The sequence below is a fragment of the Nerophis ophidion genome, linkage group LG07 (assembly GCF_033978795.1).
Source record: "Nerophis ophidion isolate RoL-2023_Sa linkage group LG07, RoL_Noph_v1.0, whole genome shotgun sequence".
Taxonomy (NCBI): Eukaryota; Metazoa; Chordata; class Actinopteri; order Syngnathiformes; family Syngnathidae; genus Nerophis; species Nerophis ophidion.
Genome location: NC_084617.1, coordinates 23762373 through 23784960, shown reverse-complemented (window position 1 = coordinate 23784960; position 22588 = coordinate 23762373). Strand labels below are relative to the sequence as shown.

The following is a 22588-nucleotide window of genomic DNA, read 5'->3' as shown; positions in this document are numbered from 1 at the left end:
CTTTCTTCTGACAAAGAATAAAAAGATGTATCAAACATTTTATTGAACACATTTTTTATTTATCAATTATGTGTCAATGGCGATATATAGTGGAACCTTTTTATCGGGCCAGCCCTAATGCAAAATGTTTCTTATCTATTGGTTCCGTTTTTGGGAGCTACATAAGTTTCGAAAATGTGAAATCAAACCTTGGAGGCATTACGGAGATATTTATAAAATAATCTTGTCATCCTTCATATTTCTGGGAAACGAGCTGTTTGGAGTTTGCACAATTTGTGATGTTTTTGGTTTGAGTGAGTATTCTTCTTCTACTCATTCCTCTGTTGCTTCATTGTGACGTATATGTCTCTTGCTGTTGCCCCCTGTGGGGTGGTGGGAGTACAGCATACATGACCAACACTAGTTTGAATGGTTTCATCAAGTTTATTTGGGTGATGTTCCGCGGGCCGGAGGAAAAGTTTTGCCGGGCTAGACTTAACTTGGGCTAGAAATTATGGCATATGAAGCACGGTGTGGTGTCGGACGATGTTTTAGCGTCATCTTGAAGCCAAATCTAAATAATTGTGAGTAATGTGTATGTGTAGTAGCATAGCAAGGAATGTTGTACATTTTTTAAGCAAATGAAACGTGTCTGCTAGCAATAAGTGATGAAAAGCAATGCTTCTTTTTTCATTCATGATAATAGAATTAATAATAATGGATTATTTGGATTCTGCAGCACACTGGTAATAAAATAATATTATTAATGTATTATATCTCTGACCTGTCGTTAATGTAATTCTCTTCTTCTAGAGCACGTACGCCCAAACGTTTTGAAAGAAAAATATGCAAACACAGTGATATTAGGTGAGGAATACAAATATCCCGAATGTAAATAACATGGACGAATGGTAAGTAGTTTGTCCATATGCCATCAATGATGGTGTGAGCTTGAAAGATGTCAGTATGAATATGTGTTTCATTTGGGAAGCCACTTTTTTGCTTGGGCAGCCCTATTCCAGAAACTCTTAATGTAGTTCAGGTGTTCCACTTCATCCTATGGAGCGAGGATGACGCAATAGTGTCCACTGTCGCCATGACGGTGGTTGTCATGACATCAACACACCTTCTCTTTGAAGGAAATTTTCCCGCCATGTCAGGTCACTGAGAAAACAAGTTCTTTAGAAGCCATCAGAGAACTGGAACATGAAACTCAATCTCTGTCGGATGATGTTTTGGGTCCAAGCACACCAACATGTTATTTTACAGCGAGGAGGTGGCGTCGGCCTTAAAGTCTGCTTCTATAAATTTGCGGACAGGACTGCTGTTCTCCAGTCGTTTTCTATCCCCTGAGCTCATTGTAAGCAAACATGGCGTCTACCGTTTGGGACTTCTTCACCGTGTTTCACGTGCTATTTTTGGACACATTTTTCTGCAAAGATTCAACAAGGAGGGAAAAAAAAACATTAAAACACATCAAACCCTATCAGTCACCTGAAACGCCAGCATCGCTAAGACTATGTTCTGAAAGCCTACAAAGTCGCCTCGGATCCTTCTAAAAGCCAGCAGTAAAGAAAGGTGTGCACAAACTTCATTTAAATCTACAATTAAAAAAATGATGGGTATAAATACGTTAATTGGTGTAGTTCAAACGCAATAAGTTATTTGACCTGTGTGAAGTTGGCTCCCCCATCCTGTCCAAATAGCAGTCAATTTCAATCAATCAATCAAACATTATTTATAAAGCGCTTTTAATCAAAAGATATGCAACACAAAGTACTTTACAGATTCAAACAATACCCACATCGCAAGCACACACACGCTGATGCACATACAGTGGGGCAAAAAAGTATTTAGTCAGCCACCGATTGTGCAAGTTCTCCCACTTAAAATGATGACAGAGGGCTGTAATTTTCATCATAGGTACACTTCAACTGTGAGAGATGGAATGTGAAAAAAAATCTAGGAATTCACATTGTAGGAATTTTAAATAATTTATTTGTAAATTATGGTGGAAAATAAGTATTTGGTCAACCATTCAAAGCTCTCACTGATGGAAGGAGGTTTTGGCTCAAAATCTCACAATACATGGCCCCATTCATTCTTTCCTTAACACGGAACAATCGCCCTGTCCCCTTAGCAAAAAAAACAGCCCCAAAGCATGATGTTTCCACCCCCATGCTTCACAGTAGGTGTGGTGTTCTTGGGATGCAACTCAGTATTCTTCTTCCTCCAAACACGACGAGTTGAGTTTATACCAAAATGGATACATGGATGATACATTAGAGGATTGGGAGAATGTAATGTGGTCAGATGAAACCAAAATAGAACTTTTTGGTATAAACCCATTTGACGGCGTATAAGCCAGTGGTACCGCTCGTAGTTGGTTGATTCGAGTAAAACTGGCGGGCAAACGAATTCACCGCCAAACACAATCTGTTACTGCATATGTCAGCTGCCAATTAAAAGCTTTTGTTTGCTTACTTACTACTATAGGAATTGTCTCGTATATTCACTATTTTATTTAATTCCAAAATGGTTCCTCGATTGCAATAACAAACATGTTTAATGTACCGTAAGATTTTTTATTAAAATAAAGCCAATAATAAAAATTTTTGTGGTCCGCTTTATTTAGAAAAGTATCGAAATACATTTTGGTAATAGTATCAAAATATTGGTATCGGGACAACCCATGTGGAGTAACTCTACTTCAGTTTATGAATGTTGACGCGCGGCCATTTTGGCTCAACAAGAAGCCGGCCAACAAGTCAACGCGATGTAGAAGGTCCTAAAGTTTGACTGGAAGTGGTAAAGCTATATGAGGCATCTGTCTGTGAGGACAAGTGACAAATCAAAGTTGTGGCAGCATTCCAAAGACTATTTGTTGTCATTTGATGTGCTTTTTCTTCCCTGAATGATCACGTTGCTCAATAAATCCTAAACCTGCTCCTCTTGTTACGGCGACCTGTGCTTCTTAGGCAGATAGCATCTTTGAAGTGACAGGATGGTGATCATTTCCTGCACAAATATATAGCACAGATTATTTGGGTTAGCGTATCATCTGAACCCTCTAAGTGCTTTACCTGCCGCCCGCTTCTCCGCTGCAGTGAGCAGATTTGTCGTCCCTGGGAGAGGTCGAGGTGAGCGGGGATTTGTTTAGTCTGACCCGGGTCTGCTTCTCCTGCTCCTAAAGTCTTGTGGAGACGCCGGCCTCGGCATGTCTGAGAGAACTGGCAGCACATCATTCACTGTTGGCCCCCCCGCAGTCTTCTCCACCATCACTGTCCTCTCAGTCCCCCCACCCCCAAAGCAGACATGGTGTCACTGCTGGATGGAACCTTCTGGAATAAAGACCCATTTTTATTTCAGTTAAGAGGCTCATTCTGAGGAATCCACTGAATCTCCAGAACCCTCTCTCATATTAGTTCATCTCCAAAGGCACTTGTTTTACTGTCTTAGGAGTTTGCATTCTTTCATGGAGCCATTTAGATGCTTAGTGTGGCTCTCTGTGTCAGTATCAGTGCGTGTTATGTTTTGCTCACCCCGTTTGTCAACAGTTGAGAGAAACTACTAGGTTTGTCTTCATTAGGGATGGGTACTTACTGATCATATTTGAACTGATACAATATTAATTCCCTTAACCTGGGAATCGATACTATTATGCAACTACCAATTTTTGATACTTTTGTGTTTTTATTGCAATATTTACACAAATTTGTTAACGTGTGTGTGTGTGTGTGTGTGTATACACACATATAAATCTATATATTTTCTATATCTATGTATTTATATCTGTATATGGATGTTTACAGATGTATCCATATATGTGTATAAAGATCTATATGTATGTGTGTATTTAGATAAATCTATATATACCATATGTATCAATATACTATATATAAATGTATATTATCTATCTATCTATCTATCCATCTATCTATCTGTGTATATAGATGTATATGTACTATATATATATACATATATATATATATATATATATATACATACATACATACATACATACACCTACCGCCCGAATGCAGCTGAGATAGGCTCCAGCACCCCCCGTGACCCAGAAAGGGACAAGCCGTAGTAAATGGATGGATGTATAAATATATCTATATTTATATATACCGAATGTGTGTGTGTGTGTGTATATATATATATATATATATATATATATATATATTATATGCCGATATATAGATATACACACTATGTATATGTGTGTATATATATATATATATATATATATATATATATATATATATATATATATATATATATTAGGGCTGGGCAACGATTAAAAATTTTAATCGAAGTTAATCGCACTATTTCTCCGATTAATCAGGATTAACTACATTATATACGCAAAGCCCAATAATTAATTCAAAAGTAGTGTGTAGTGCACCTTTATTGGAATATTCTCCCACATGAACAAAAGCGCCAAAACATATGTTGTGCAAACACAATTTAAATCAGTCCTTGTTAAACAGTAGCAGTTAAATAGCATATTTTATGAAAATCAACTCAAAAAATGTAAATACAAACATTTAAGCGTATTGCCGCTGCCAGGGTATTTAAGTTATCCTGTTTGTTATGGAAAATAAATATAATCTTAATAAAAATCTCTGAACCACAATCATAACATCTGAACAGGCAATTTCTGAGGTAACAGCAGAAACATTTTTTTTTTATCAGGGATCTTATGTTTAAAAAACCTATATTATTGGTAGTGGGCTGTTCTGGGAATTTTTGATCAAATTATCCGAAGTAGCAATATTAATAATGTTGTGTTTATTCTGCGTAGTGCACTTAAAATAATTATGACCATATCTAGGAATTGATATGATGGAAATTTTCCGATTGTTTGCTTGGTGCTTTGATAAACTGAAGGCATCATATACATGGTAATATATTGTGACGTTATGAGCCAGGGAAAAAAGAACTACCCTACCCAGCATGCAACAGGAGTGACGAGCATGCGCGGTAGCCCGGTATAGGTTGTGTCGCCATGACGGCATCTTGTATGTTGTGATATGCACGCTCTGAAAGTAAACGTTAAGAACTCAGCCAACACTCCTCGTCTGCATTATTCATAAATAGACAGACAACACATATACTCCGCTTCTTCACAGGCCACTGGATGTAGCCGGCAAAGTATTCCCATGCTAGCTAGCCGGTCTAGCAAGCACGCGTCATTCAGTCCAAAACGGCCCACATTCGGAATTGTCTGGCGGTCGTAAGTGATCCCGGAGTGACCACGCTGTAAGCCAGCCATGAAATTTGCAGAAGTGTCCGGTATTTTTGCCAAATGTTCCATCTTTACCAAGAGCCCCTCGACGCTGAAGCCCGTCCGGGGGACGCCATCTTGTTAAGAAAAGGCGTTAACAAAATAAAAGCATGTAAACAACATATGCAAATGTGCGATAAAATAATTGTCGGCGTTAATAGATTGATGAGTTAACTCGCAATTAATGCATTAATTTGCCCACCCCTAATATATATATATATATATATATATATATATATATATATATATATATATATATATATATATATATACTGTATACCTCCTGATGTGGCCCTTATCTGATGCGAATATATCAGACGAGATGCACCTTGGAGAGTTCAGACTGGAAAAAATTATCTGATATGTGTCACTTGAAGGCAAAAAATAAAACTTTGTTTTGTTGTGCAGTGTAAACTGGGCCTCTGTTCGTGCAATTCCATGACGTTGTTTGGCACTAAACTAACCACAACCTTGGCGCCACTACTTGTCCCACATTTTGTCAAAAACAAATTAATTTGCAACTCAATTTATTTTTAAAAAATACAACAAGAACACCCCACTCATATAACCATTGGTGGCTTACTAGAACTTATTTATTTTTGAAAATGTCTATTTTTCCCAATTTTCATTATGTTAAACTCTTTGCGAGGGTATAAGGAAATTTAGGTGACCAGGGATGGGAATTGATAAGATTTTTCCGGTTCCAATTCCACTTTTGTATTCGCGCAACAATTCAGTTCAGCCTTAGTGTGTGAATGTGAGTGTGAATGTTGTCTATCTATCAGTGTTGGCCTTGCGATGAGGTGGCGACTTGTCCAGGGTGTTCACCGCCTTCCGCCCGATTGTAACTGAGATAGGCAGCAGTGCCCCCCGCGACCCCAAAGGGTATACGTGGTAGAAAATTGATGGGTGGATGGATTCAGTTCTTTATTCTTATTTGGATGAAAGGATAACGAACAAGTTGATTAGCATTAACTTTATTTAGTTTAGAAGAAACCTGAACGTCCGAACTCAGCACTGAAATCTTAAAAGGCCGACAACCTCCATGGGGTGCCAGGGTCCGAACTCAGGGGTTCCACAGGAAATTTTTTTTTTTCAAAAATAACTACTATTTTTCAATTATTAGGCTACTATGGAAATAGACAAAATATATGAGCTGACCCCTCAAAAGTAAAAGCACGTCAGTGAGTGACAGATACATTTTTGCTTTCTGAAATTCTGCAACCATCAACTATAAACATTAACCTTGGTTTTGTAGAAAAATAAGCATTATCAGTTTTTATCAGGAAGGATGTAACATTTTTCTTACCAATTGCGATGTCTCATTACAAGCAAAATAACTTGTAATGAGCAATACATTAAACCAGGTAGAAACTGTCTTGGTAAGATTACTCTAAATAAGAAATTAGCAATTAAAACCTATTATTAGCTATACCTACTAGTATTGTGAAGTTTTGTGTCTTAAAACAAACTTGAGATGCTCAAAAGTAGTAATTTTCTTTTTGCCTAAAAACAAGTCCTTTTGTCTCACTGAATATTTACCTTTCAGGGGATTGTGGCATATATTAACTTTAGATATTTAGACTTAAAATTAGAAATATACTTGAGAGATTGGGAGATCCTCCAATGTAGTTAGTTACCTGCAATACATCGCTATCATTACTGCCGTTGCTGCTGGTGGAAATGGAAAACGCGCCATTCATTCTCGGTTTTCCTATTCTGTGTGCGCTAATATTTCTGCTTAGTATTTCGTCTCTTTGAAGTACTATCCAGTTTGCAAGCAGTGCAAGTTGCCCTGTTGTCATCCTCTCTCGTGAATGTCTCTCCAGCTTATGTTATACCAACACTATGTTGGTATCGTTTTTTCACATCATTCCGCTATAAGATTTATAGTACTGACATCTGTGCAAACGGTGATAAATGAATGCTAGCAGCATTGAATGTTTGCTGACGATGTAAATTTGTATGCGCACTGTTATTTTATTCTGTTAATTTTGCTTGACGATATATCGACCTACAAATTATTGCCGATAAACGATATTATTGCCATTACTTTTATGGGACCAAATTAAGCATTGATGTAATGATCTTACATAATAATTCATGTTTATCATTTCAAATGCAATAAACTTGTTTTTCTCGTATATTTTGTCATTGTAATTGGAATCGCACAAAATATGTCTGAGCAAAAATTTGCACTTGGAAATAAAAATCACAACTAAAAACAATAATATCTGAGGAGGTGGGGGGCTCAAATATACTCAACTAAAACACTTAACTGACATTCAACTTAAGACATTTTAAACAAAAAGGGCAGAGTAACAATATAAAGACTACAGTAAAAGCAGATGTCATAACAGGTCATTTGCAAAAAAAAACCCCCAAAACTGGCAGATTCCGAGTGAGGAACACCTGCATGAGATTACATAAATTTTCGAAATGCTACTTTTATAAAAGTATTAAATGTTAGCATGACTTTGGTGATGTATTTAAAGGAGAACTGCACTTTTTTGGGGAATTTTCTCTATCGTTCACACTCATTAAGAGGGATAATGACACAAGTGTTTTTTTTTCCATTCAAACGTGTAAAAATTGTCTCGTTTTTGGTGGCTAGCAATGGAGCTAATGGGAGAAATCAATTCTACCTCTAAATCACTTTAAAAATGCATTCAAAAACCATAAAACCATCAATACTTAATTTACGTTCTGTGACCTGTATAATGACCAAGCTGTAGTTATTGTAAGAGCGAACACTAAGGAACTCTTTTTTTAAATTAAAAAAAAAAAAAAAATTCTAGCGTAGGAACACATCGGTGTGCTACGGTATTAGCCGTAGAAGCCAACTACAGCAAGGGAAAAGCTTGCTTTTATGTCAGCACAAAACACGTTTGAGTTTGTAATGCACAACCCAAGGCGATAAGACACCAGTCTGTATTGACAGTAGAACATAAACAATCATATCAAGTATTATTTCATGTTTTGTTTGTACACAGCTAGTCAGACAGCATATGTGCTGTAGTTGTACTAACACACACACACACACACACATATATATATATATATATATATATATATATATATATATATATACACATACATACAAACCCCATTTCCATATGAGTTGGGAAATTGTGTTAGATGTAAATATAAACGGAATAGAATGATTTGCAAATCATTTTCAATCCATATTCAGTTGAATATGCTACAAAGACAACATATGTGATGTTCAAACTGATAAACATTTTTTTTTGCAAATAATCATTAACTTTAGAATTTGATGCTAGCAACACGTGACAAAGAAGTTGAGAAAGGTGGCAATAAATACTGATAAAGTTGAGAAATTCTCATCAAACACTTATTTGGAACATCCCACAGGTGTGCAGGCTAATTGGGAACAGGTGAGTGCCATGATTGGGTATAAAAGCAGGTTCCATGAAATGCTAAGTAATTCACAAACAAAGATGGGGCGAGGGTCACCAATTTGTAAGCAAATTGTCGAACAGTTTTAGAACAACATTTTTCAACGAGCTATTGCAAGGAATTTAGGGATTTTACCATCTACGGTCTGTAAAATCATCAAAAGGTTTAGAGAATCTGGAGATATCACTGCACGTAAGCTATGATATTACGGACCGTTGATCCCTCAGGCGGTACTGAATCAAAAACAGACATCAGTGTGTAAAGGATATCACCAAATGGGCTCAGGAACACTTCATAAAACCACTGTCAGTAACTACAGTTGGTTGCTACATCTGTAAATGCAAGTTAAAACTCTGCTATGCAAAGCAAAACCCATTTATCAACAACACCAAGGAACGCCGCTGGCTTCGCTGGGCCCGAGCTCATGTGAGATGGACTGATGCAAAGCGGAAAGGTGTTCTGTGGTCTGACCAGTCCACATTTCAAATGATATTTGGAAACTGTGGACGTGGTGTCCTCCGGAACAAAGAGGAAAATAACCATCTGGATTGTTATAGGCGCGAAGATCAAACGCCAGGATCTGTGATGGTATGGGGGTGTATAAGTACCCAAGGCATGGGTAACTTACACATCTGTGTAGGCACCATTAATGCTGAAAGGTCCATACAGGTTTTGGAGCAACATATGTTGTCATTTAAGCAACGTTATCATGGACGCCCCTGCTTATTTCAGCAAGACAATGCCAAGCCACGTGTTACAACAGTGTAGTTTCGTAGTAAAAGAGTGCGGGTACTTTCCTGGCCCGCCTGCAGTCCAGACCTGTCTCCCATCAAAAATGTGTGGCGCATTATCAAGCGTAAAATACGACAGCGGAGACCCCGGACTGTTGAACGACTGAAGCTCAGATAAAACAAGAATGGAAAAGAATTCCACTTTCAAAATTTCAACAATTATTTTCCAAAGTTCCCAAACGTTTATTGAGTGTTGCTAAAAGAAAAGGTGATGTAACACAGTGGTGAACATGCCCTTTCCCAACTACTTTGGCACGTGTTGCAGCCATGAAATTCTAACGGCCTACTGAAATGAGATTTTCTTATTATAAACGGGGATAGCAGGTGCATTCTATGTGTCATACTTGATAATTTCACGAATTGCCATATTTTTGCTGAAAGGATTTAGTAGAGAACATCGACGATAAAGTTCTCAACTTTTGGTCGCTAATAAAAAAAGCCTTGCCTTTACCGGAAGTATCAGACGATGTGCGCGTGACGTCACCGGTGTGAAGGCTCCTCACATCCTCACAGTGTTTACAGTTGTGATCAAAATTATTCAACCCCCACACAATTTTGGTGTTTTAGCAAGTTAGACATTTATTCCGTATTTTGTTTATAGTCATATCAAATAAAGATGCATAAATTAGACAAATGCAACTTGAATTACAACATTATATTTTGTAACATACCAAACAGTGTCATTTATCTTAATATCTCATTGACAAAATTATTCAACCCCCTAGTTACATGCATCTTTAGTACTTAGTAGAACACCCTTTGCCAGTAATTACATCCTTCAAACGTGATACATAACAGGACACAAGCTTCTTGCAACCATCTACAGGTATTTTAGCCCATTCTTCTTGGGGAAAGGCTTCCAGTTCATTCATATTCTTGGGCTTGCGTGCTGCAACTGCCTTCTTCAAGTCCCACCACAGGTTTTCTATAGGATTTAGGTCTGGCGACTGTCTTTCAGCCCTTCTTCTGCAACTACTCTGATGTTGATTTGGAGGTATGCTTCGATCGTTGTCCTGTTGGAAGGTCCAACGTCTCCCAAGCCTCAGCTTCGTCACTGACTTCATGACATTTGCAGCTAATATACCCTGGTAGGAAATATAATTCATAATGCCTTGAACGCGCTGGAGATTCCCGGTACCTGGGGCAGAGAAACAGCCCCAGAGCATGATTGACCCCCCACCATGTTTAACAGTAGGAAAGGTGTTCTTCTCTTTGTAAGCTTCATTTTTTTCTCCTCCAGACATAATGTTGATTCATAGGCCCAAAGAGTTCCAGTTTTGTCTCATCACTCCATATAACAGTTTCTCAAAACCTTTGGGGTTTGTCCAGATGATTTTTGGCATACTGGAGTATATTTTTCCTGTGCCTGGTAGTCAGAAGTGGGGTGCACCTGGAAGTTCTGGCATGGATACCTTCAACTCGTAGTGTGCGCCTTATTGTCTGGGACGAAACCTGCGTTTCACCCTCTGCAATGTCCTGTTGTAGTTCCTCAGCTGTTACCCGGGGGTTTTTCACCACTGTACGCTTCAAATACCGGACAGCAGTTGCACACAGCATCCTCTTCCTACCACGCCCAGGTTGTGTTTCCACTGTGCCTTTAGCTTTAAACTTGCGAATATGCTCCCAACTGTGTCTCTTGGAATGTGTAATGTCTTTGCTATTTTCTTATATCCATATCCTTTCTTATGAAGAGAAATTACCTCCTCTCCTGACTTCTTGGACCACTCCCTGGACTTCACCATGTTGCAAATACACCATTGACTGTCTACAAGAAGCTGAGCGTCACAGTCTTTTTCAATCAGTTTAATTGTTGCTTGTTATGGTTCTGATCACATCTACAGGTGTTTTCAACACCTGATTGAAAATACCTTATTCAAATTATGTTCTTAAGAGTTATGATCTTCAAGGGGTTGAATAATTTTGTCAATGAGATATTAAGAGAAATGACACTGTTTGGTATGTTACAAAATATAATGTTGTAATTCAAGTTGCATTTGTCTATTTAATGCATCTTTATTTGATATGACTATAAACAAAATACGGAATAAATGTCCAACTTGCTAAAACACCAAAATTGTGTGGGGGTCGAATAATTTTGATCACAACTGTATAATGTGAGTCACCAGCAGCAAGAGTTATTCGGACCGAGAAAGCGACAATTTCCCCATTAATTTGAGCGAGGATGAAAGATTTGTGGATGAGGAAAGTTAGTGAAGCACAAAAAAAGAAAAAGCGACGGCTCCAGGCGGCGGCAGTGGGACCGTTTCAGATATAATTAGACACATTTACTAGGATAATTCTGGAAGATCCCTTATCTGCTTATTGTTTTAATAGTGTTTTAGTGAGATTGTAAAGCCATACCTGAAAGTCGGAGGGCTGTGGTGAACGCCAGTGTCTCTCAGAGAAGCCAATGGAGGAGCCAAGATCACAGCTGCCTTTTTTAGCTGCAGGAGGAAGTCACATAATCCGCTGACTTAATATCACAACTTTCCCATCCAAAAACTTGCTGGTTTTATGTAGAGCAACATGTTCGCTTGACTACTCTGTGTTAAAGCTTCACAACAAACAAAGAAACACAGGCTGTGTTTCGGTGCTGAAGGCAGCTGCAATCCACCGCTTTCCACCAACAGCATTGTTCTTTACAGTCTCCATTATTAATTGAACAAATTGCAAAAGATTCAGCAACACAAATGTCCACATTTACTGTGTAATTATGCGATGAAAAGAGACGACTTTTAGCCGTGTGCCTTCAACCAATAACGTCACAAACACAGCGCCATCATACGCATCATCATTCGCGACGTTTTCAACAACAAACTCCGGGGGAAATTTAAAATTGTCATTTAGTAAACAAAACCGGCTGTATTGGCATGTGTTGCAATGTTAATATTTCATCATTGATATATAAACTAAGTTAATTAATATTTGTAAAAAAAAAATTAAGTTTATGAGTTTGAACATCAAATATCTTGTCATTGTTGTGCATTCAATTGAATATGGGTTGAAAAGGATTTGCAAATCATTGATTTCTGTTTATATTTACATCCAACACAATTTCCCAACCCATATGGAAACGGAGTTTGTATATATATATATATATATATATATATATATATATATATAAAATATGTATGTGTGTGTGCATATATTTATGACTACATACAGTATACGTATACATATTGATATAATTGATAGATAACTGAATATTAAGAGTATGTGAAAGTTCGACTCCTATCCTTGTTTACTCATGTGACGACCTACATAATTTTTTTTTTAATTATTCAGAAATATCAAGCAGCTAAAATGCGCCAAGTGTAAAGAGTGTTTTATATTTTTGTCATCATGCTTTGTCATAGATATAAATGGGTGTAATTTTTTTTTTCTTAATGGTAAATTGACCTTTTTTTTATTTTATTTTTTTAAATATCCACAAGGTTCAGTGATCATGGTTAACATTTTGTTTTGGTTAAATTTTATTTTGAATGACTAGGGAAGGTTTGTTTGCATGGGGTCGTATAGAAATTTGTTGTACATGGTTCCATTAAAGACATAATTAAATATAATTGACCTAAGAAACTTTTATTGTCCATTAGATGGCAACAGATTAGCAGCATTTAATGTGTTAGTTTTTTAAAAAGTATGCAATTTGCCTGAGTGTAAGATTCCTTATTAATTTAATGACGTCTCGCGGTGCTACTTTTAAGATGTCCGTGTGGCTCATTTGGCCCGCGGGTTGTAGTTTGTACACCCCTGATGTGAATACTGTGCAAGTGGGCCTAAGTGATCACACTTTTTGGAGGATATTTATTAATTAATTTAACAGATATTGACTAAGTGTTATGTTATTTACATTTATTCTCTTCATAGGATTATATTCTATGATCAAGTTTATCAATTTTAGGGTCCATCCTATGCCCATTATCACCAATAGTATAGCTTTTAGGATCAACCAATCACAGCTTTAGAAATGATTACTCAAACTTAGCAACAAGTTCAACCACATCTCCTCACTAAGAAAGGTGTTTCTTTCCATTCCTTGTTCAGACTTCTCTGACTGTTCTGAAAGCACCCCCAAGCTAAGGCCCCTTCTACACTAAGGTTATCCAGGGTAAATCCCACCTAACCTTATCCTTGTCCACACACACACACACACACACAATGGTCGTTTAAAACCCCCTCCCCTTCTCTGTACGCCAGCGCAACACGACCTAATACGCATGTGCAGAAAATGCACACGTCGTAGTCACCTCCTGTGTTGCTTTGTGTACAAGTTCTTTAATTAAATTTAACTTATCTGAACATTATCCAGTGTTGTGGTATTTCAATTCACTGGAGTCCAGTGCACTGTGGGGCCCTATTTTAGTGAATCACACAATTTATTGGACATGTGAAAGTAAACAATGGGTTAAAGAACATTTTACAACAATTAATCTAGGGATTTAGATATCTGGTCAGGACAGTCCTCACTCTTTTACTTTCACCTTCATTGTCTATTCATTTTTTTGTGACTTTATATTAGGGCTGGTCGATATATGGATATATACGATATATCGTGGGTTTGTCTCCGTGCGATATAAAAAATAACTATATCGTAATATTTGAGTATAAGTTCTCACACAGTTGCTTTTAGCTGCAGGCATTCAGGCTCTTCTCACTCTTTCCTGACTCTCCTTCTCACAGACAAGCAGGCGCACAAACTTACACACGTCACATACTGTCACGTCATACATCACATACGTATACGCCCTCACCCAGCAGAGAGGTAGCAGACTGGGTAACGTTAGCTGTGATGCTAATGTTGCCGTACGAGTCGTAATACGAGAGAAAGAAGGTGCGAATCTGGTAACAAATGAAGGAAGACTTAATTCCCAATAAAAACAGCAGGGGGTCCATTGTCTGGCTGTGGTTCGGCTTCAAGTGGGAATATGTCGAACAGACAACCGTAATTTGTCAAGTGTGGGGCAAAAGCGTTGCTATAAAAAGTAGCATTACTACTAATATGTAGCATCACTTGAAAAGTCACTCGCTAGAGAATGAAGAGAATTTAATACCGTCCATAGTAACCTACCACATAGTCAAGGACGAATACTATTTGATTTCCTATTATGCAGCTCATTTTTATTTGACACTTAAAATGTCTCTGACAATCCTGCAGTTTCTGTTTTGGAAATTACAGGAATGTTTGTGCCACTGCTTGATAACTCTAACAAATACACTTTTGGTCAATTGACTTAATTGGAATTTCCCTCTCTGCATGAAAGTTTAAAAGTAGCATGTATGAAGAAAAATGTTTTAATGTAGACACATAGAATCAGCATACTGCTGTTATTATATGTATCAATTGTTCATTCAAGGCCAAGGCAAAATATCGTACATCGCGATATGGCCTAAAAATATCGAGATATTAGAAGAAGGCCATATCGCCCAGCTGTACTTTATATACTCTGGACCGAGACGTTGAGTCTGCGACATACATGACGGACAATAACTGAAACTGTCTGCTTTGCCAGTCCAAATGCATTCAATGTTTTCCGTAGTCTTCCATCAACGGACAGGTAATACAAAGCACACGCTACCATTTTTTTCATATCCACGGGAGCCTGCATTTTTCTTGTCTCCCTTTCGACAAATGGACAAAGTTTTTCGGTAAGTAGAATCACAGCTGACCTTGACATTCGAAAGTTTTCTTGCCACCGAGATGTGTAGCATCCAAAATAGCTGCAATCGCAAATTTCCTTCTGTTAAGGTATTCTTGTGTGATTTCCCCAAGCGTATGTATGTAGAAGAAGGAGAAACATGGGCATATCTAAATGACTCGCCTCCATCTTTCCAGTGGTTAGCTCCGGTTGTTATGAAGCTGGCTGTGGTCCGGTGTTTCTGATGTCACTTCCTGTGTGGGGCGCGGCTTTTCTGACTTCACTTCCTTTTCGAACTCAATTTGTAACTGATCAATGAGTCCATACAAAGCTAAGAGCTGGAGATTCAATAAATACACAGTGCACTTACCTGTGTAAAACACTATCCATGGAGGTTTACCTTAAACGAAAGTTTAGAGTGGCTGACACGATGCTAAGGCTAAATAATTATTCGTTTAAAGGGTTATCCGCCTTAGTGTAGACATAGACTGAGAGTGTTCTGGAATCACCCCTAAACTAAGCTAAATTAGGCGCTGTCTGAGAGGATTCGCAGAATCTTTAGGAATACGGGCCCTGGTCTTCAGAAAGTACGACATGTTTGTCTTTAATAACGTGTTCACCACCTCGTGTGCAGAGAGCAGTTAAAGATCTTAGGTTGGGAAACAGTGGGCTTAAACATTTATCACACCGCATGGCCGAGTCCTCCTGCAAGGGTGTCCACTCGCGCACCGTGTCAAGTCATCCCAGTCTCAACAGCACTCTGCCTGGCTGGGAATCTCTTTGATCTCTAAGGCGAGCTCGTATCTGATGCCTCTATACCGGGCCACTCCCCCCTTCCCCCCCCCCCCCCCCCCCCCCCGAACCTCCCCACACACACCCCTCCTATTACCAGGTCAATGATGTGTACTCAACTAAGCTAACACAATAAAAGCACTAATGTGCACTCAAACTAGTAGATATATGCTACGGTTTCACTGCAGTGATGAATTCCAGCCAAAGAAAGGCCACCGGACCCAATTCTGTAGTTAAATGGAAACTCAAAAACCCTACTGGATGCGAGACATCTTCGTTGTGAAGCCCCTGCACCTCCAAAAGTGGAATGTCGCAAATGTTCCCTGCAAATAACAAAGTGTTTGTCCTGCGCTGCAGAGTTCACACGGCAGGGGACGAGATGGAGGAGTGACGGAAGGCTTGGTCGGGTGTGAACACTCTAAACCGTCTCGCTGACCCCCCGCGACCCCTTTGATCACTGGCCCTCGGTGACAGCGCGCAATTCCACGCCAAATTGCAACGTCGCTATGCACACACGCCATCTATCAGGGTAGATTTCCTCAAGAAAAAACATATTTACACCACGTTAAAGGAGCCTTATGTAATGATTTCATGTAAAGTCATCATTAAATGGTCCTAATATGTCAAAAGGCATTAATAAATCATGTTTTTTTTCAAATACCTCTATAACTGATTACAGTAGTTCAGCCAAGATATGCTCATTTCAAAATTGGATTTCTAGCCCCAAAATATTATTGTTTTCATTTTGATGCCCCGCCCTCCACCATTTCACCTATTAGAAAGTCAGTGAGTGTGTCACATTCAGGTTGCCAGTTATGCACCGCTATCTTCATCTAGCTACTCCCACTGGTAAAGTTACTAAACATGTCAGACCTTAGTAGATCTAAAAGCTGTCGTTACGTTTCTCAACTTATTCATGACAAAGCCAGGAACAAAACTCGGATTTGTATCGGGGATCCCTTTGAAAGATAAGCACAACTGAGGGCCAAACTTACTAATAAATGCATTTATGCTTTCTTATTACTTGTAATAAATGTAAATGAACAGTTCGTATGTAAACTATTCTGTCCAATACAGTCTATGATCTTGTCTAACAAAGCTAGTATGTTCGTGCAACAAATGCTCAGCATGCAAGCCCGGTCAATGACACATCGACATATAGATTAACGGGGGAAATATATGCCCTACAGCCTGTTTGTCGGCGTATAATCCAACTGACAGGGCAAAATATATTTTTGACAAATAAAACCTATGTGGATATGGGTAGTGTCAGTGCCTATTTTGCTCTCAATATGCTGATACGCTGAGGAAATGGGTTCCAACCTTAGCACCGCGGTCATGGCAATGTGAAACGTATGGAGACAGCCAAATCACATGATATATTAATTCCTCATTTGCATTTTGTGGACTACTTGTACCAAGTTATATGGCAATCTGAAACCTTTGAAACGGTAGTCTATAGGCATACCTTGGTATACTGTCTCTTTTTTAGTTTTGGGCGTACTTCTTAGGTTCCGTCACATCGATGCTGACCTTGGATGATATGCACCACTCTTGTCCACTCTGCTTTTTCCTTTCTGTGCATGATATTTATAAAGCAAAAAAGAAAGTGGGTTGCTGTTGCCTTCCTCATTGCAATGCCCAGCTAATTAGGGCGGTGTCCTGCTAACTTTGACTGAGGTCTTCATCGTTGGCAGTGTTAACACCCTACTTCTGCTGATGACTCTGACTGTACCGCTGCTGCCCAGTACATTTGGGCGTACATTAGGCTACTAAGCATGCTCTACTTATTTCCACCAGTATAACCATTGCTAGCGTTGGTTGTAATTTGTTTTAGCCTGTTTACTGATAGTACTGACAATAACCATGATTGCCATTTGTAGTAATATAGTACACAGGCATGACGTACTTCTTCCTGAAAATAAACATATTTCTGTGTAAAATGTGTTGGTTAGAGATTTGTTATTGACAAGACGCTTGACTACTCAGCTATTATGGTCCCAGCAGCTCAACCCCTAGTAGGAGGTAGTGGAAGTTTGAAGTTCTTTGGAGTAGCCCAGTCAATCGAGCTCGATTCGGTTGCGCATCTGGCAACCTCAGTTAGGGAGAGGGAGAATTTGGAACGTTATTGCAGTGCCATTTCTGGACAGATTTTTACATATGGCTCCTTAAAGTATAAACTACAGCTACTCCATCAGTACAGTATAGTTACGGGTGGAACTCAACCAATCAGAACCTACAAATCTCTTCATAAATCTCATTTGAATTTCTTTTTCAGGTTACACTAGTCATATTTTTGCATGTGATATTGGAACAATAGTCTCACCCAGCGTATTCCAACAATTTATACACTGTGGTGCAAGCACATTTTTGGCGAAAGTTTGGGCATCGTCATCAGTGTTTGGAAAATTACCTAAATTACTAGAAGTTAATGCCATATTTATTACTGTTTTTGCCGTAATCGTCCAGTCCTATCTTGTATTATGATTCAGGCTTACGTAGCTCAATAAGTATGAAGCTAATGTAGTGAAATACAATCCCATTTGACCTCAGCCATAAGTCAATCGTGGTAGAAATTGCATCCATACGTGATTGTGGCGTGTGTGTTATTGTGCTGGAAGGCTTTACATAACGGTCCGCATGAGAAATATGCACGGACAAGCAAACAAGCGGTGGGAAGCGTCTTTGTGGCCGTGCCTAGGTGACGCTCTAATTTGAACACAAACACTTCTCAGCACGACAAATTGTCTCTCACCGCGCTCGTAGGAAAAACACTTTGATTCCAATGTCGACAATGTTTGCACACGAGAATCCCTTCAAGAAAATCAGATCAGATTCCTCTTGGAAAACAGACCTGATGAATGTGTGCAGTCCCCGGTTCTTTCTGGTGGTTTACAGATCAGAGTTGAAATGGAATGTCCTGAATGGATAGGTGGTCTGGGCCTGTGGAACCAACTCCGCATTTCACGCTTAAAAAGCTAGCAAACTTGTTGGCCTCAGATGAGGTCGTCTAAACAAAAACAATTTGTAGCATGAATGTTAGCCAGCTACTTAAGTAACATTTACTTACTTGCTAGCCTGTCTTCTCAAAAACTCCTGGGACTAGAAACTTGTTGTTGTGGTCTATAGACTTGTTCTTAATCAGGAAGTACAAGAAAATCATTCTATCATCATTACCTGAGGCCTTGCTTGTTGATGTGGATGTACCATTAGGCTTGTTGTCATGGTTACAAAGCTCGCCGTAAGCAATAACCTTCTTGTTGTGTCACATACACTAATTTGCGTTCCTATTATTGACGGCCAAGGTAAGCAGACAAGACATTTATTCTTTACAACAGGGGTTTTTAACCATTTTAACCTTGGGGCCCAATATTTTCAAGACAGAGAAGCCACTCAAATATCAACAATGACATCTTCTTCTTAATTTTAGTCATATTTAATAATTATTTCTAACATACTTTCAGGTACAACACTGTCAAATGATATGAATGGGTTAATCACAAAGATTATTATTTATTCAACACATGAACCTTAGGCTTAGGTCAGGTTGATTATAAAAATAAGTACTAATCAATTATACTGTCACGATCAACTTAGGACCCCAACGCAGACCAACAAGTAAATAAGAATAATAACAAAAAGGGCACGCAAAAAGGAGTGAGGAGAAAGGAAGTAAGGATGCACACTTAAGGTGTGAGTAAGAGAACTCGCACACAGGAGGTGTGAGGAAGTAACAGTTAACACTACACCGCACTGAGAAGCATGAGTGGAGCTAAAGCAGAGGAGATGTACACGACTGGAAGGGTAAACCATCAGGAATCTACTGGCGCAGCGTGAAGGAACTGGAGAGCTTAAAGGCCTACTGAAACCCACTACTACCGACCACGCAGTTTGATAGTTTATTTATCAATGATGAAATCTTAACATTGCAACACATGCCAATACGGCCTTTTTAGTTTACTAAATTGCCATTTTAAATTTTGCGCCGAAATATCCGGCTGAAACGTCTCGGTAGGATGACGCGGGCGCGTGACGTCACGGATTGTCGAGGACATTTTGTTCCAGCATCGTTCCCAGCTATTAGCTAGTCTGTTTTCATCGCGAAATTCCACAGTATTCTGGACATCTATGTTGCTGAATCTATTGGAATTTGTTCAATGGACAATGGATACATCAAAGAAGAAAGCTGTAGGTGGGAAGCGGTGCATTGCGGCCGGCTTTAGCAACACAAACACAGCCGGTGTTTCATTGTTTACATTCCCAAAAGATGACAGTCCAGCTTTACTAAGGAACAGAGATGCCAAGCGAAGACGGTTAGATTGGACCACACACACATACAATGTATTATGCAGCGATCATTTGGAAAGATTGTGTTTCGAAGAGGGTCCCTTGCGAAGAGCAGAGATGGGCATCGCCTCCACCCGTCGACTGGTGCTAAAGAAATGCGCAGGGCCGACCTTCAGCTTGTACAGGTACGACCATATAATCTCACTAAAACACTAGTAAAACAATAAGCAGATAAGGGATTTTCCAGAATTTTCCTAGTAAATGTGTCTAATAACATCTGAATCGCTCCCACTGCCCTCGTCTTTTTTTTCCTTTTTTTTTCTCTAGTCCTTCACTTTCACTTTCCTCATCCACGAATCTTTCATCCTCGCTCAAATTAATGGGGAAATCGTCGCTTTCTCGGTCCGAATCGCTCTCGCTGCCGGAGGCCATGATTGTAAATAATGTTCAGATGTGAGGAGCTCCACAACCTGTGATGTCACGCGCATATCGTCTACTACTTCCGGTACAGGCACTGCTTTTTTTATTAGCGACCAAAAGTTGCAAACTTTATCGTCAATGTTCTCTACTAAATCCTTTCAGCAAAAATATGGCAATATCGCGAAATGATCAAGTATGACACATAGAATGGACCTGCTATCCCCGTTTGAATAAGAAAATCTCATTTCAGTAGGCCTTTAAATAGTGAGGGGAAAAAAAAGAGTATCAGGTGTGTGCGCAGGTGGCTACATCCAGTGACCCAGAAACCAGGCAGGCACTGCAACAAAAAGAAGATATACTGCATAAGAAGGTACTCATAAATAACTAATGAAAACACATGTACATACAATTATGTTGGGCTAGAATAACTAAACTAAATTAATGATGAATTTGTTTCTTAACTTAACTTTAAATACAATTTAAAGTGCAAATGAAAATACAGTTTTACCAATTTAGTCATACTTTTTGCGCTGAAGTAATTTCTATGACTTTAACTACAGACTTCTTCTGTCTGTTTGATATTGTAATTACTGCCCCAAGTGGTGGAAAAGTGCATTTTTTTATTTATTTTTATTTTATTTTAAAAAAATTTCCAAGATGGCGCTGCTGTAGTGGCTGCTGTTGGCAGGAGCTCTGTGCTCTCGTGTCATCCTTTTGTGTTTCCCTCTTGTTTTCATGTGTTATTATATTTTTTTGCCTTTTGGTTCGGGACCCTTTGGGACTCTGTGACAAGGGGTGCCACTTTCGTGACCTCTGTGGTGCTTTTTTTGTGGACTTCTGGATCTGCCTCCTGGGAGCCTTTTGGCCATGGAGACCAGCTGCTGGGTGTCTGCCACACCGGAGTCGGTTTGGAGGGACTGGAGGAGATGCGGATGAGGGGACAGGACTGCAGAGTTTGGAGGGACTGGAGGAGATGCGGATGAGGGGACAGGACTGCAGAGTTTGGAGGGACTGGAGGAGATGCGGATGAGGGGACAGGGCTGCGGAGCTAGCACTGAGCGCTGGGACGGAGAGGCTTTGTGGTGTCTTGGCTGGGTGAGCAGGTGTCGGACACCTCAGTCACCTTGGACGTATCCTCGATCGTCCATGCGGACTGGACACTGGCCGAAAGTGGAGTCGGCTGTCTTGGTTGCTTTGCTGTCTTAGTTGCTTTGTTGGGTCTGTTCCTGTCTCTGGCCATGCTCCCTCCACCCCAGCGGACGATGGCGTGGAACACCACAGAGGCCACCACAGTGGATATGTTTCTTTTACTTTTTATTCATAGCTGTATGTAGAAGTGTCTGGTTGTATCTGCTGCTTTAATGTCTTTAATTCCCTCTGTGTTCTTTGATGTTTGATGTTTCCCTCTTACACACATGGAAGAGAGATGTGTACCATGGCTATGAGTTTTTTTTTTTTTTTTTTCCCTTGGCCTCAGTCTGCACCTCCTCCCCAGGCTAAGACCGATTTTTTAATTTTATTTTAATCTTCTATTTCCCCCCCCCCCCCTCACCCCTCACCCCCCCTCTTTGTTTACCTTTATCTCATCTTTTTTGTAAGGGGCGCTGGAAGCCGGCAGACCCGTCAGCGATCCTGTTCTGTCTCCCTGTAATGTTTGTCCAAACTTGAATGGGATTGTGCTGAAAATTTTAATTTTTCTGAAGGAACTCTCCTGACGGAATAAATAAAGTACTATCTAATCTAATCTAATGACAACTGCGTACTGCAGTTGAGAAAGAGATTTTTTTGGATTGCTCTTTAGGAGGCCCTCAAGGCTTCGGCCCTATGGCAACGTACAAACTCTTCTTGGTGGCAGGAATCAGATTACCGTCTCCCTTGATTTATACCGTCCACCTTCCTGCCTGACTTGACACTCTCGACACATCAAACAAATGTGGGACTAACGTTTGCAAATGAAAAAAAAAATGATG

The 22588-nt window shown here is 39.4% G+C and overlaps 1 long non-coding RNA gene across 2 annotated transcripts in view; it reads left to right on the top strand.

Moving 5' to 3' along the window:
* The window catches only part of LOC133556083 (uncharacterized), a 522853-nt gene that overhangs the window by 393695 nt on the left and 106570 nt on the right, over positions 1-22588 (top strand). The window lies entirely within an intron of this gene.